The following is a 14235-nucleotide window of genomic DNA, read 5'->3' as shown; positions in this document are numbered from 1 at the left end:
AAACTATAAAAACAAATCAAACAGAAATGAAAAACTCAATTCACGAGCTGAAAAACGAGGTAACAAGCTTAGCTAACAGAACAGCCCAGATTGAAGATAGGATTAGTGAAATAGAAGACAAACAACTTGAGGCACAACAGAGAGAAGAAGAAAGAGACTCAAAAATAATAAAAAATGAGAAAGCCCTACAGGAATTGTCTGACTCCATCAGAAAGAATAACATAAGAATAATAGGTATATCAGAGGGAGAAGAGAAAGAAAATGGAATGGAGAATATATTCAAACAAATAATAGACAAGAACTTCCCAAGCCTGTGGAAGGAACTAAAACCTCAAATTCAAGAAGCAAACAGAACACCGAGTTTTCTTAACCCCAACAAACCCACTCCTAGGCACATCATAATAAAGATGACACAAACCAATGACAAAGAAAAAATTCTCAAGGCAGCCAGGGAAAAGAAGAGTACAACATATAAAGGAAGGCCTATTAGATTATCATCAGATTTCTCAGCAGAAACTCTACAAGCTAGAAGAGAGTGGACCCCAATATTTAAAGCCCTGAAAGAGAGGAACTTTCAGCCAAGAATACTATACCCATCAAAGCTATCCTTCAAGTATGAAGGAGATATAAAAACATTCACAAATACAGAAAAGATGAGAGAATTTATCAACAGAAAGCCCCCACTCCAGGAAATACTAAGGGGGGTTATCCAACCAGATTCAAAGAACAAAAGAAAACAACACCACAAGTAACAGCTCCACCAAAAACACAATAAAACCAAACTTAAACTGTGACAACAAAGGAAAAAAAGGGGGGAGAGGATGGAGATTAACAGTAACAAAGGATGATGAAGTGCAGAAATACTTATAAGATAGGGTACTACAATGAATATGGTAGGTACCCTTTTCATTACTTAATGGTAACCACCCTTGAAAAAACCACCACAAAAACACTTGACTTAAAAAAGTTAGCAACAGAGGAAAGAAGTATGGAACACAAACAAACAAAAACAAATGATAGAAAAACAAAAGAGAAGAATCAAACTAGATACAAAACTAACAGAAAGCAATTTATAAAATGGCAGTAGGGAACCCACAAGTGTCAATAATTACACTAAATGTAAATGGATTAAACTTACCAATAAAAAGACACAGAGTAGCAGAATGGATTAAAAAAGAAAATCCAACTATATGCTGCCTACAAGAAACACATCTAAGCAACAAGGATGAAAACAAATTCAAAGTGAAAGGCTGGAAAACAATACTCCAAGCAAACAACACCCAAAAAAAAGCAGGTGTAGCAATACTCATATCTAATAATGCTGACTACAAGACAGAAAAAGTACTCAGAGACAAAAATGGTCATTTCATAATGATTAAGGGGAAGTTGAATCAAGAAGACATAACAATCCTTAATATATATGCACCAAACCAAGGAGCACCAAAATATATAAGACAGCTACTTATTGACCTTAACACAAAAACTAACAAAAATACAATCATACTTGGAGACCTCAATACACCGCTGACGGCTCTAGATCGGTCATCCAAACAGAGAATCAATAAAGATATAGTGGCCTTAAACGAAATACTAGAACACCTGGATATGATAGACATCTACAGGACACTTCATCCCAAAGCGACAGAGTATACATTTTTCTCCAGTGTACATGGAACATTCTCAAGAATTGACCATATGTTGGGCCACAAAGACAATATCAGCAAATTTAGAAAAATTGAAATTGTACCAAGCATATTCTCTGATCATAAAGCCTTGAAACTAGAATTCAACTGCAAAAAAGAGGGGGGAAAACCCACAAAAATGTGGAAACTAAACAACATACTTCTAAAAAATGAATGGGTCAAAGAAGAAATAAGCGCAGAGATCAAAAGATATATACAGACAAATGAAAATGAAAATACGACATATCAGAATCTCTGGGATGCAGCAAAAGCAGTAATAAGAGGAAAGTTCATATCACTTCAGGCCTATATGAACAAACAAGAGAGAGCCAAAGTAAACCACTTAACTTCACACCTTAAGGAACTAGAAAAAGAAGAACAAAGACAACCCAAAACCAGTCGAAGAAAGGAGATAATAAAAATCAGAGCAGAAATAAATGAAATAGAGAACAGAAAAAGTATAGAAAAAATCAATAAAACAAGGAGCTGGTTCTTTGAAAAGATCAACAAAATTGACAAACCCTTGGCAAGACTCACCAAGGAAAAAAGACACAGGACTCAAATAAATAAAATCCAAAATGAAAGAGGAGAGATCACCACAGACATCATAGATATACAAAGAATTATTGTAGAATACTATGAAAAATTATATGCCACCAAATACAACAATCTAGAAGAAATGGATAAATTCCTAGAACAATACAACCTTCCTAGACTGAGTTATGAAGAAGCAGAAAGCCTAAACAGACCAATCAGCAGGGAGGAAATAGACAAAACTATTAAAACCTCCCCAAAAATAAAAGTCCAGGCCCAGACGGTTATACTAGTGAATTCTATCAAACATTCAAAGAAGACTTGGTTCCTATTCTACTCAAAGTCTTCCAAAAAATTGAAGAAGAAGCAATACTTCCAAACACATTTTATGAGGCCAACATAACCCCCATACCAAAACCTGGCAAGGATGGCACAAAGAAAGAAAACTACAGACCAATATCTCTAATGAATACAGATGCTAAAATACTAAACAAAATACTGGCAAACCGAATACAACAACATATTAAAAAAATAATACATCATGATCAAGTGGGATTCATCCCAGAATCTCAAGGATGGTTTAACATACGTAAAACGGTTAACGTAATACACCATATCAACAAAACAAAGAACAAAAACCACATGATCTTATCAATAGATGCAGAAAAGGCTTTTTTTCTTTTTTTTTTTCTTTTTTTTTTTTTTTTTAAATATTTTTTATTTATTCATTTTAGAGAGGAGAGAGAGACAGAGAGACAGACAGAAAGGAGGAGCAGGAAGCATCAACTCCCATATGTGCCTTGACCAGGCAAGCCCAGGGTTTTGAACCGGCGACCTCAGTGTTTCCAGGCTGACACTTTATCCACTGCGCCCCCACAGGTCAGGCAGAAAAGGCTTTTGATAAAATACAACACAATTTTATGTTTAAGACTCTCAACAAAATGGGTATAGAAGGAAAATATCTCAACATGATAAAGGCCATATATGATAAACCATCAGCCAACATCCTATTAAACGGCATAAAACTGAGGACTTTCTACCTTAAATCAGGAACAAGACAGGGTTGTCCACTCTCTCCACTCTTATTTTACGTGGTGCTAGAAGTTCTGGCCAGAGCAATCGGACAAGACAAAGAAATAAAAGGCATCCATATCGAAAAAGAAGAAGTAAAGGTATCACTTTTTGCTGATGATATGATCCTATACATCAAAAACCCAAAGGACTCCACAAAAAGATTATTAGAAACAATAAACCAATACAGTAAGGTCGCAGGATACAAAATTAACATACAAAAGTCCATAGCCTTTCTATATGCCAACAATGAAATATTAGAAAACGAACTCAAAAAAATAATCCCCTTCACGATTGCAACAAAAAAAAATAAAATACCTAGGAATAAACATAACAAAGAATGTAAAGGACCTATATAATGAAAATTACAAAGCATTGTTAAGGGAAATCGAAAAAGATACAATGAGATGGAAAAATATTCCTTGTTCTTGGATAGGAAGAATAAATATAATCAAAATGGTCATATTAACCAAAGCAATATACAAATTTAATGCAATTCCCATCAAAATCCCTATGAGATTTTTTAAAGAAATGGAACAAAAAATCATCAGATTTATATGGAACTATAAAAAACCCCGAATAGCCAAAACAATCCTAAGGAAAAAGAATGAAGCTGGGGGCATTACAATACCTGACTTTAAACTATATTATAGGGCCACGATAATCAAAACAGCATGGTATTGGCAGAAAAATAGACACTCAGACCAATGGAACAGAATAGAAAGCCCAGAAATAAAACCACATATATAATCTTTGATAAAGGGGCCAACAACACACAATGGAGCAAAGAAAGCCTCTTCAACAAATGGTGTTGGGAAAACTGGAAAGCCACATGCAAAAGAATGAAACTCGACTACAGCCTGTCCCCGTGTACTAAAATTAATTCAAAATGGATCAAATACCTAAATATAAGACCTGAAACAATAAAGTACATAGAAGAAGACATAGGTACTAAAATCATGGACCTGGGTTTTAAAGAACATTTTATGAACTTGACTCCAATGGCAAGAGAAGTGAAGGCAAAGATAAATGAATGGGACTACATCAGAATTAAAAGTTTTTGCTCAGCAAGAGAAACTGATATAAAAATAAACAGACAGCCAACTAAATGGGAAATGATATTTTCAAACAACAGCTCAGATAAGGGCCTAATATCCAAAATTTACAAAGAACTCATAAAACTCAACAACAAACAAACAAACAATCCAATAAAAAAATGGGAAGAAGACATGAACAGACACTTCTCCCAGGAAGAGATACAAATGGCCAACAGATATATGAAAAGATGCTCATCTTCATTAGTTATTAGAGACATGCAAATCAAAACTACAATGAGATACCACCTCACTCCTGTTAGATTAGCTATTATCAACAAGACGGGTAATAGCAAATGTTGGAGAGGCTGTGGAGAAAAAGGAACCCTCATTCACTGTTGGTGGGACTGTAAAGTAGTACAACCATTATGGAGGAAAGTATGGTGGTTCCTCAAAAAACTGCAAATAGGACTACCTTATGACCCAGCAATCCCTCTACTTGGTGTATACCCCCAAAACCTCAGAAACATTGATACGTGAAGACACATGTAGCCCCATGTTCATTGCAGCACTGTTCACAGTGGCCAAGACATGGAAACAACCAAAAAGCCCTTCAATAGAAGACTGGATAAAGAAGATGTGGCACATATGCACTATGGAATACTACTCAGCCATAAGAAATGATGACATCAGATCATTTACAGCAAAATGGTGGGATCTTGATAACATTATAAGGAGTGAAATAAGTAAATCAGAAAAAAACAAGAACTACATGATTCCATACATTGGTGGAACATAAAAATGAGACTAAGAGACTTGGACAAGAGTGTGGTGGTTACCAGGGGTGGGGGGAGGGAGGACATGGGAGGGAGGGAGGGAGGGAGAGAGTTAGGGGGAGGGGGAGGGGCACAGAGAACTAGATAGAGGGTGGCGGAGGACAATCTGACTTTGGGCGAGGGGTATGCAACATAATTTAATGACAAAATAACCTAGACATGTTTTCTTTGAATATATGTACCCTGATTTATTAATGTCATCCCATTACCATTAATAAAAATATATTAAAAAAAAGAAAAAAAAAAAGAAACCTGACTTTATTTCATCTTATCCTATTGTTGTAAGGTAAAAAAGCTGAAAAATTAATATTGATATTCTAGAAGGATAGGTCAGGCTTTTCTGTCAGGCTTTCCTGTTCCATTTTTCCTTTGGGGAGGGGAGGGAGAAAAATGTAGAAGTTTCCAGCTTGCAAGAACAATGGGTTACTTAGTTTTAAATCTAAAATAAAGGTTAACCAAGAAACTTTTTCTCTTTCAATGGGAGACAGGATTTACATACCACCTTATATTTATTGTAGTTCCTCCCCCTTCCTGGAGTTCTGAAAGTAACATAACTCTAGGCAAAGAAACCCTAAAAGATTTGTACACATCTTTGATTGTGTTACCTTTAAATTCTTAATGTTTCTATATATCCCCTAAGCAAATGTTGTAAGCTTGTGCCATGATGTCATACTCTCCCTCACCCATGTGTAATCAAGGGTATATAAACATCCCTGAAATATTTGGGGGGCACTACATTATTTGGATCTGCTGCCCCATGTCAGCTATATGTGGCCAGCATATTTAATGAATCTCATCCTTTAATAAAACTCTTCAAAATTCGCCCTGGCCGGTTGGCTCAGTGGTGGAGCATCGGCCTGGCGTGCAGAAGTCCCGGGTTCGATTCCCGGCCAGGGCACACAGGAGAGGCGCCCATCTGCATCTCCACCCCTCCCCCTCTCCTTCCTCTCTGTCTCTCTCTTCCCCTCCCGCAGCCAAGGCTCCATTGGAGCAAAGATGGCCCGGGCGCTGGGGATGGCTCCTTGGCCTCTGCCCCAGGTGCTGGAGTGGCTCTGGTCGCAACAGAGCAATGCCCCGGAGGGGCAGAGCATTGCCCCCTGGTGGGCAGAGCGTCGCCCCCTGGTGGGCGTGCCGGGTGGATCCCAGTCGGGCGCATGCGGGAGTCTGTCTGACTGTCTCTCCCCATTTCCAGCTTCAGAAAAAAGAAAAAACTCTTCAAAATTCATCTGGACTTGGTGTCTCCATGTAAACTCGATGAGGTGAGGTACGGTGCCTTTCATAATCTGGGTATGGTACTTTACAACACTATAATCTGCTACAAGTTAAATTAAAAGTCTATAATCTTTTTATCCTCTATAGAACAACAATAATATGTGACAATGCAGATAAAAAGACAATCTACATAGCACTTGATTCAGACCTTTGCACTTGGGAATATTGAGTAAAGGTTTATAATGGCCTGACCTATGTTGGCACAGTGGATAAAGCATCAACCTGGAAGGCTGAGATCATCAGTTCAAAACCCTAGGCTTGCTTCATCAAGGCACATATGAGAGTTGATGCTTTCTGCTCCTTCCTTTTCCTCTCTTTCTATCCTGCTCTCTCTTGCTCTTATCTCTAAAATGAGAAAAATATAAGATTTATAAATTTTGTGAGAGTGAGAGAGGCATGGAGGCAGAGAGACAGACTCCCGCATGCACCCCAATTGGGACCCAACTGCATAACCACTTGGGGGCAATGCTTTGCTCATATGGGATTACTGCTCTCTTGCTTGGCAACTGAGGTGAGTCCATGGTGTCATCCTCAGTGCCTGAGGCCAGACTGCTCAAACAATTCAAGCCATGGCTGCAGGAGGAGGAGGAGGAGAGAGAGAGAGAGAGAGAGAGAGAGAGAGAGAAAGAGAGAGAGAGAGAGAGAGAGAAAAGGAGAAACATATAGTCACTTTTCCTGTGTGTCTTGACTGGGAGTGGAACCTCTGACTTCCACACACTAGGCTGACACTCTACTGCTGAGCCAACCAGCCAGAGCCAAAGGTTCATGATTTCATGCATATGGTCATCTGGCATTAATTGGCCATTTATCTTCATAATTACCATTGTAATCAGTTTAGCATACATAGGAGGTAATTTAGAGAAACTTATTTTTCAGATCTGGTGAGAAAGATTCCTGTAGGACATAGACCCAGTGTGGGAAAACAGCAGAAATTGAATCAGAGCCTTTATACTCTCAACAGAACCAAGAACAAAAACTTTATAGGTCTCTGAGCTGAAACTGTATATTGGTATATATCATCAGGCTACTAACTGTTTTGCTTGTTCTGATGATAAAATCAATTATCCCTCTATCCCTCTTGTATCCATTATTTCTTATTTCCAACAGCACTCATGGCACTCCACTGCCTCCATGCAGAAAAATGTCAGAGGGATGACAATCCATCACCCTCCTCATGCCTGGTGAGTGACAAAGGCTCAGGCACTGTCCTCAGGACTGCAGGAAGACAGAGTCGGGCAGGGACAGCTAGATGTACACATTGACTCTCTGAGAGAAGACACACAAACAGACCCAGCAGTTTAGGACCAATAAAGCGAACAGTTGTAAAACACAGGCTGCTTTCTAGGAGTTCTTTGTGCTTGACAGCAAAATACACCAAGCTCATCACTAGCCAGATTGGTCCATGTAATCTCAGTCTCTGGAAACTTGTTAATATTAATGAAATAGGGTCATTAGGAAAAGTAAATGTGCTTTGATGGGTCTGAGTTCCTCCACTTCTTAGGAAGAATCTCACCTGTATAACTTTGTTAGACTTTCAAGTTTTATACATTCTAATGAACAACTCAGACTTACTTTTTAAATTCATATAAGTCAAAATGTGAGTTTTTATCATCAAATTTATTCAAATGACCAAGTAACTTAGAGAGAAGTAAGTCTTCTATATCAAGAATCTAATAGCATTTCCATTTTTTTCAGTTAATACTTGTGTCTCTCAGGACAGCTTCTAATTGTAAAAGAACATTTTGCATGAGACTTGCCTTCTTAACAAATTTTGAAGTGTTTATATATGATTGTTGACTCTAGGTTCTATATTAGACAGCAGGTCTCAAAGGCTTTTTTTTCTTCCCTGCCTAAAACTGTATGCCCTATGATTAGTAATTTTCCATATTTCCCTTCCTCTACCTATGGCAGCCACCACCACTGCAGTGTGATTTTATGAAGTTGACTTTCTGAGATATAGCACAGAGGTGTAGTCATGCAGTATCTGTCCTTCTGTGATTGGCCCATTTCATTTAACATAATGTCCTTGAACTTCACCCATGTTGATAAAAAGGACACAATTTTTTTCTTCAGGATAAATAGTATTTTTATCTCTATTATTTTCATTCTAGTTTTCTTATTCATTTAACATCGATGGCCATTTAGTTTATTCCTAAATGTCAATAATTTCAATAAAATAATTTTTAAAGACAATATTACTGTATTTATTCCTGTTCTTTAGAGAAACAGAATCAAAAGGGTATGTGTATGTTTATATATAGAAATATCTTTTAATAATTGGTTCACATGATTGTGGAGATTTGTTAGGTCCAAATTTTGCTGGGGAAAAGTTGAAATTCAAGTCCAAAGGCCATCTGCTATTAGGCATTTGCTCCCCCTAGGAGGTCAGTCTTTGTTCTAGTAAGGCCTTGAACTGATTAAATGAAACCCACCCACATTACAGAGGGTAATAAGCTTTACTCAAAGTCCACTGATCCAAATGTTAAAATCAATTAAATAAAATCACTAACAGAAAAACATCCAGAATAATGTTTGACAAAATATCGGGGCACCATAGCCCAACCGAGTTGACACAAAATTTATCATCACAATTATTTTGGCAAATTCCCAGGGCCACTGTTCAATACCTCGGTTTTCAAAAGCAAAGACACAGCTTTATCATTGATCCAGAATAGAGCAGACACAAAGAATCTAATTTTAGTTAATAAAAATGAACAAATCTAACACTAATTTAGAAATTTTTAAAGACAGGTGTGTGTATTCACTGGCAGCTATGGCTTTATTCTTTGTAAAGGGTGTTCCCTTCTCTAGTATCAAAGTTTCTGACTGGTGCAGTTGTTAAAAAATATAGCTAAATGACCAAAGGCCAAGTAGATTAAATTGGATGTTAGGTGGGCTTTCAGAGAGCCCCAGTTCACTGCCTCAAAAACAGAAACATCGCTAAAGAAGGGTCCTTCCTGTGTCCCATAGAGTGGACACAGATCAGAGCCCAAAGTCAGATTTGTCAAGAGAAGACCCAGGGAAGAATGGTGTCAAAGTAAAGTCCTAAAAATACTGTTACTAGAAAAAGGAAAGAACTACCCTTGGCTGAGGTTAGGCAAATAAAGGTGAGTTTGGAACTAGGTGTCCAGCACAGATGACTGGTTGTATGTTATAAAAATAGATATGTATGTGGCTTGACCAGCTGGTGGCGCAGTGGGTAGAGCGACAGACTGAGATACGAAAGACTGAGATTTGAAACTCCAAGGTCACCAACTTCAGCACAGGTGCATCTGGTTTGAGCAAGGCTCACCAGCTTGAGCCCAATGTTGCTGGCTTAAGTAAGGGGTCACTCGGTCTGCTGTAGCCCCCTGGTCAAGGCACATATGTGAAAGCAATCAATAAACAACTAAGGTGCCGCAACAAAGAATTGATGCTTCTCTCATCTCTCTTTCTTCCTGTCTGTCTGTCCCTATCTATACCTCTCTGTCACAAAAAAATTAGTTAATTAATTAAAAAAAAAAAAATATATATGTGAAGAAGTACCAGAATTATTGGGAAAAAACACACTGCCTATTGCTAGGGAGAATTATTCATAAGCCCCCTTGAGCTCAGATGGCTACAAGAACCCCGGCATCTGTTTATGAGCAGTAAAAGATCCAACACACTAATCATCACTGAAAAAAATGTATTCAGATCAGTAGTTCTCAACCTTGGTTTTACATGACAATCAACTTAGATCACTTTGCAATATCCATGCTAAAAATATTCTCAGTCCAATTATAATCTGTACTGAGACATAGTCATCAATATTTTTAAAGCTCTCCAGGTGACTCCGATATGGAACCAGAGCTGAGAACCAGTTTCATGCATCCTTATACAAAAAGAGATCTGAAAAACATGAAAGTTCTGGGAACAATAGCCATGAATTTTAGAAAGGTTGAGGATTATAATTATTTTTTAAAAAACAAACAAACAAAGAAAACTAGTGCATTTTTCTAGGATGCCAGGAACAAATGATAAATAAAGAATGTTCTATAACTATAATATGATTCAATCATGCCATTTTAATCACTTGATTCCATTAAATATATACCAAATGAAACAATATATTGATATGAGACACTGTGAGGGTTGAAATGCACAGAACTACAAAAATTATAAAGCCAAATGGTAGAATATTGAGATCCAGGAATTTGGTTTTAATTTCTTTTTCAACCTATGAATCAGAAAAAGATGGGACAGGTACTGAGATTAGGCTGTTCTTCTGAAAAGCCCCTGCATGGCCCTCTTCATGTTCCTGTTCCTTAAACTAAAGATGAAGGGGTTCAGCATAGGGATGACCACAGTGTACATCACCACAGTGACCACTGTTTCCTTCCTGGAAGAAACTGAGACAGCAGAACTTAGGTACACACCAAAGCCTGTTCCATAAAATAAACAAACAACTGACAGGTGAGAGCCACAGGTGAAGAAGGCTTTGTACTTCCCACCTAAGGATGGGACTCGCAGAATGGAGCAAACAGTTTTATAGTAAGAGAAAAATATCCCTGAGAGTGGAGCACCACCTAAGATGGCACCAACAAACTAGATCAATGTATTATTGTTGGGGATTTTAAAACAGGCAAGCTTGATTAGCTGAGAAGGGTCATGAAAGAAATGTGATATTTCCACATCCATGAAGAAGGTAAGATCTGAAACCATGAAATAGTGCAGCTGGGAGTCCAAAAAGCTGATGAAAAATGACATTAAAACCATCACATCACAGCAGCATAGGTACATGATGATAAGGTGATGCAGAGAGTTACAGGTGGCCACAATTCTTTCAAAGGCTATAATGGTCAACAGTAGCTTGTTTATGCCTCCAAAAAAAAAGAAAAATGGACATCTCAGTCAGGCAGCCCCCATAGTAGATGACTCTGCAGTAAGTCTGGATATCCTCTATCATCTTCATAATTGTTGTAGAAATGAAACAGAGGTCAGCCAGGGACAGGTTGGAGAGGAAGAAGTATATGGGAATGTGGAGGTGGGAGTCCGATGAGCAGAATTATGAGCAGGTTCTCTAACATAGTGACAAAGTACAAGGACAGAAAGAGCCCACTGAGCAAAGGCTGAAGTTCCAGATCATCTGAGAGATGTAAGGATCAAGAAAAGATCAAATTGTTAGATTCAGGAAAGTGGCTGGGATTGCCAGAGTGTAGACGCAGAGACAGGGAGGTAAGGATAGGGACCCTGTAAGGCTAAGAACAAAGGAAGACAAACGTTTGCATTCCATTGGTTAGAGACCCTTATCAGAAGTTTATGTTTGAAGTTCGCCAATGAGCTAGACCCAGCCCCTGTTGCTATGCTATGTGCAACTCCCTTAGCAAATAAGTGACCACTATTTTTGCTTCTGTATTTATGCTTGCTTACTTAGGATATATAAGGAACTAGCTGTAAGCGCCCGGGGCAGTTCCCATTTGCAGCTCACGGTGTCTCTGGACATCAGGGAACTCGCCCCTGTGCAGGTGAAACTGGCCAATAAAGTTACATCTATACTTACCTCTGAAAGTCTCCGACATTTGTTCAAGAGACCTATGAGAAAGAACTCTGAGACACATGTTAGATTCTTTATTTCTATGGGGCTGAGATACCTGCTGAAAAAGAAAAGGGGCTTAGAATAGATGAAACAACTGAACAGGCAGTTATCCCTGAGCCTGTATTTTGGATTATGGGACACATACTCCAGGACTTTGGCAGAATTTCTCGGTGGTGACAAACTCAACCTCAGATGACTATTTTCTTATTGATTTTTTGGCTATTTACCTGTTTTATATATATATTTACTATAGAGACACTAAGTTAATAAAGTTATTAAAGTCATGAACACAGTAAATATTACTTTCCTCCCTTGAAAAAAATGTATGGATTAAGAACCCTAACCTATCTTCTTCATTTAAAAAAATTATTCCAGTTAAAATACACAAAAAGCAAATACACTTTAATTTATCTAACTACAGTGCACAAAATTTCTTTGATTTGGAATATTTATACATGTTCCTAACATAACTGTATTCTAAATTAAAGCTTGTTATATTTAATTAATTAGAATTTTTATGTAACTTTTACATTCCTGGATTTTTATTCTTATTTGGTTTCTCCAATATTCATTCCAAATGCTAAGAAATGCTCTCAAATATTTAAATTTTCTTTAAAAAATCTTTTTAAATAGTTATTGAATCCTAGGCTTTTTATACAGGGTTATTCATATTAACACTCTATAATCTCAGAGAGTCTGTTTGAAACTGTTCTTTGCTTTGCTTTTCTCTTTTATGTAGTGGCTTCATTAGAGTGTTTAAACATGCTCCTCATCCTAAGATTTGTGAAGCATTGTTTCTTCATCAAATCAACCACATTATTTACAGTTGAAGTTTTACAACCAAGGGGTGCCCCAAAGGGATGTCTGAAACTCAGTCCCCTTAAGCCTAGTTAAAAATGTTTTATGTCAAACCTGCCAATTAACAGGAATTCTAGTTCTCTGTACACCAGGTGCCTAAGGACAACTTGAGACTTCCTTTCCCTTGTCAGAAAGCAATAGAAATTTGTTGGAATCCATGGGAGTCCAAAAAGACCAGAGTAACAGGCTTTATTGAAAGGAAGAAAGGAACCCTGCCAGGCATTCCTCCGAGGGAGAAGAGCACCGAAAACAGACTGAGGTAAAACTTTATAGGGTTGGGGATAGCCTCGAGCAAGGGTGTGCTGGTATGTTCGGCTTTCTGGAATACTCTTCATTGGGCTGACTGACCAGCTTCCTGGAGTTCCTTTGTCCCATGAGCGATTGTCCGGAAATTAAGGGTGGGGCCAGGCAGCCAAGCGAAACAGCAAAAGGTCAGTTTGGAATTCACATATCTATCATTTCTCAACTCTGTGGTTACATATAAAAGAAAGGCAGTTATTAATTTTATAATATACGTTAAGGGGTGATAAGGAGAAAGGGGAGAAAAAATTGGAAAATTATTGCTTCTTCTGGAGAGAACTCAAGAAGGGAACCCTGCCAAGCCAAGTCTCTCATCTAGTTAAGGAGGTCGTCAATTTCCGTGCTGTGAAGTCTGAACCAGGCAATGTCTCCGAAAACCTGAGTGAGGAAGTAAAAAGTTTTGCGAGGGAATAATTGTTAGTTGCTTGCTGCGAGTGCTGATTGAACCGGTGACATGGTGATACATGGTCTCCTGGATTAGCCTCATGAGACATGCTGGTCTGGTTCCTCTCAAATGAGAGAACATGTGGAGATTTTTAGGGACAGAAAACCTGTTGGTGTAAGATTTTAGAAGGACTGAATATGTGTGGTTTAAAAGGAAGAGGGCTTAGAGAACATTCAGGAGGGAACTTCTCGGGCTGAGGGGTGGCTTCTTCCTGCTGTCATCCCTACCTATTTGATATTTCCCTTGTGAAGTTCTCCTTGGGGTATTGGGGAATAGGAGTGTAGGAGCATTTGATTGTAGGTAATCCTAGAGATTTTTCTCATCTGGGTCTGTAGAAACTTGATAAAGAAGGGGCAAGTGTTTTGATAAGGAGGGTTGTATAACAGGGGGTGAAACGTCTTCCATGGTAAAGTTAGAGATATTTTTCCTGGAATCCCTGGAAAGAGCAGTTAGCTTGAGCTAAAAGAAATGTTTCATGTTCATTTGTAGGCTCTTCTTCAGCCAAAAAGACCCAGCAATCTTGTCCCCTTACTATGTGAAGGGTAAAAAGACTGAGAAGTGTTAAGAGATGAATGCTATTTATTCTCCTAGTTCTTCAGGGATACAGGAGAGCTTTAGTGTTAGGGGACTTGTAGGGGTTGAAAGA

The 14235-nt window shown here is 38.2% G+C and overlaps 1 pseudogene; it reads right to left on the bottom strand.

The window, feature by feature from the left end:
• Positions 1-10662: 10662 nt before the first annotated feature.
• LOC136321022 (olfactory receptor 7E178-like) lies at positions 10663-13219 on the bottom strand (annotated as a pseudogene).
• Positions 13220-14235: the final 1016 nt, after the last annotated feature.

This window comes from Saccopteryx bilineata, chromosome 1, assembly GCF_036850765.1.
Source record: "Saccopteryx bilineata isolate mSacBil1 chromosome 1, mSacBil1_pri_phased_curated, whole genome shotgun sequence".
Taxonomy (NCBI): Eukaryota; Metazoa; Chordata; class Mammalia; order Chiroptera; family Emballonuridae; genus Saccopteryx; species Saccopteryx bilineata.
Note: the sequence above shows the minus strand (reverse complement) of the source record. Positions and strands in the feature narration are given on the sequence as shown.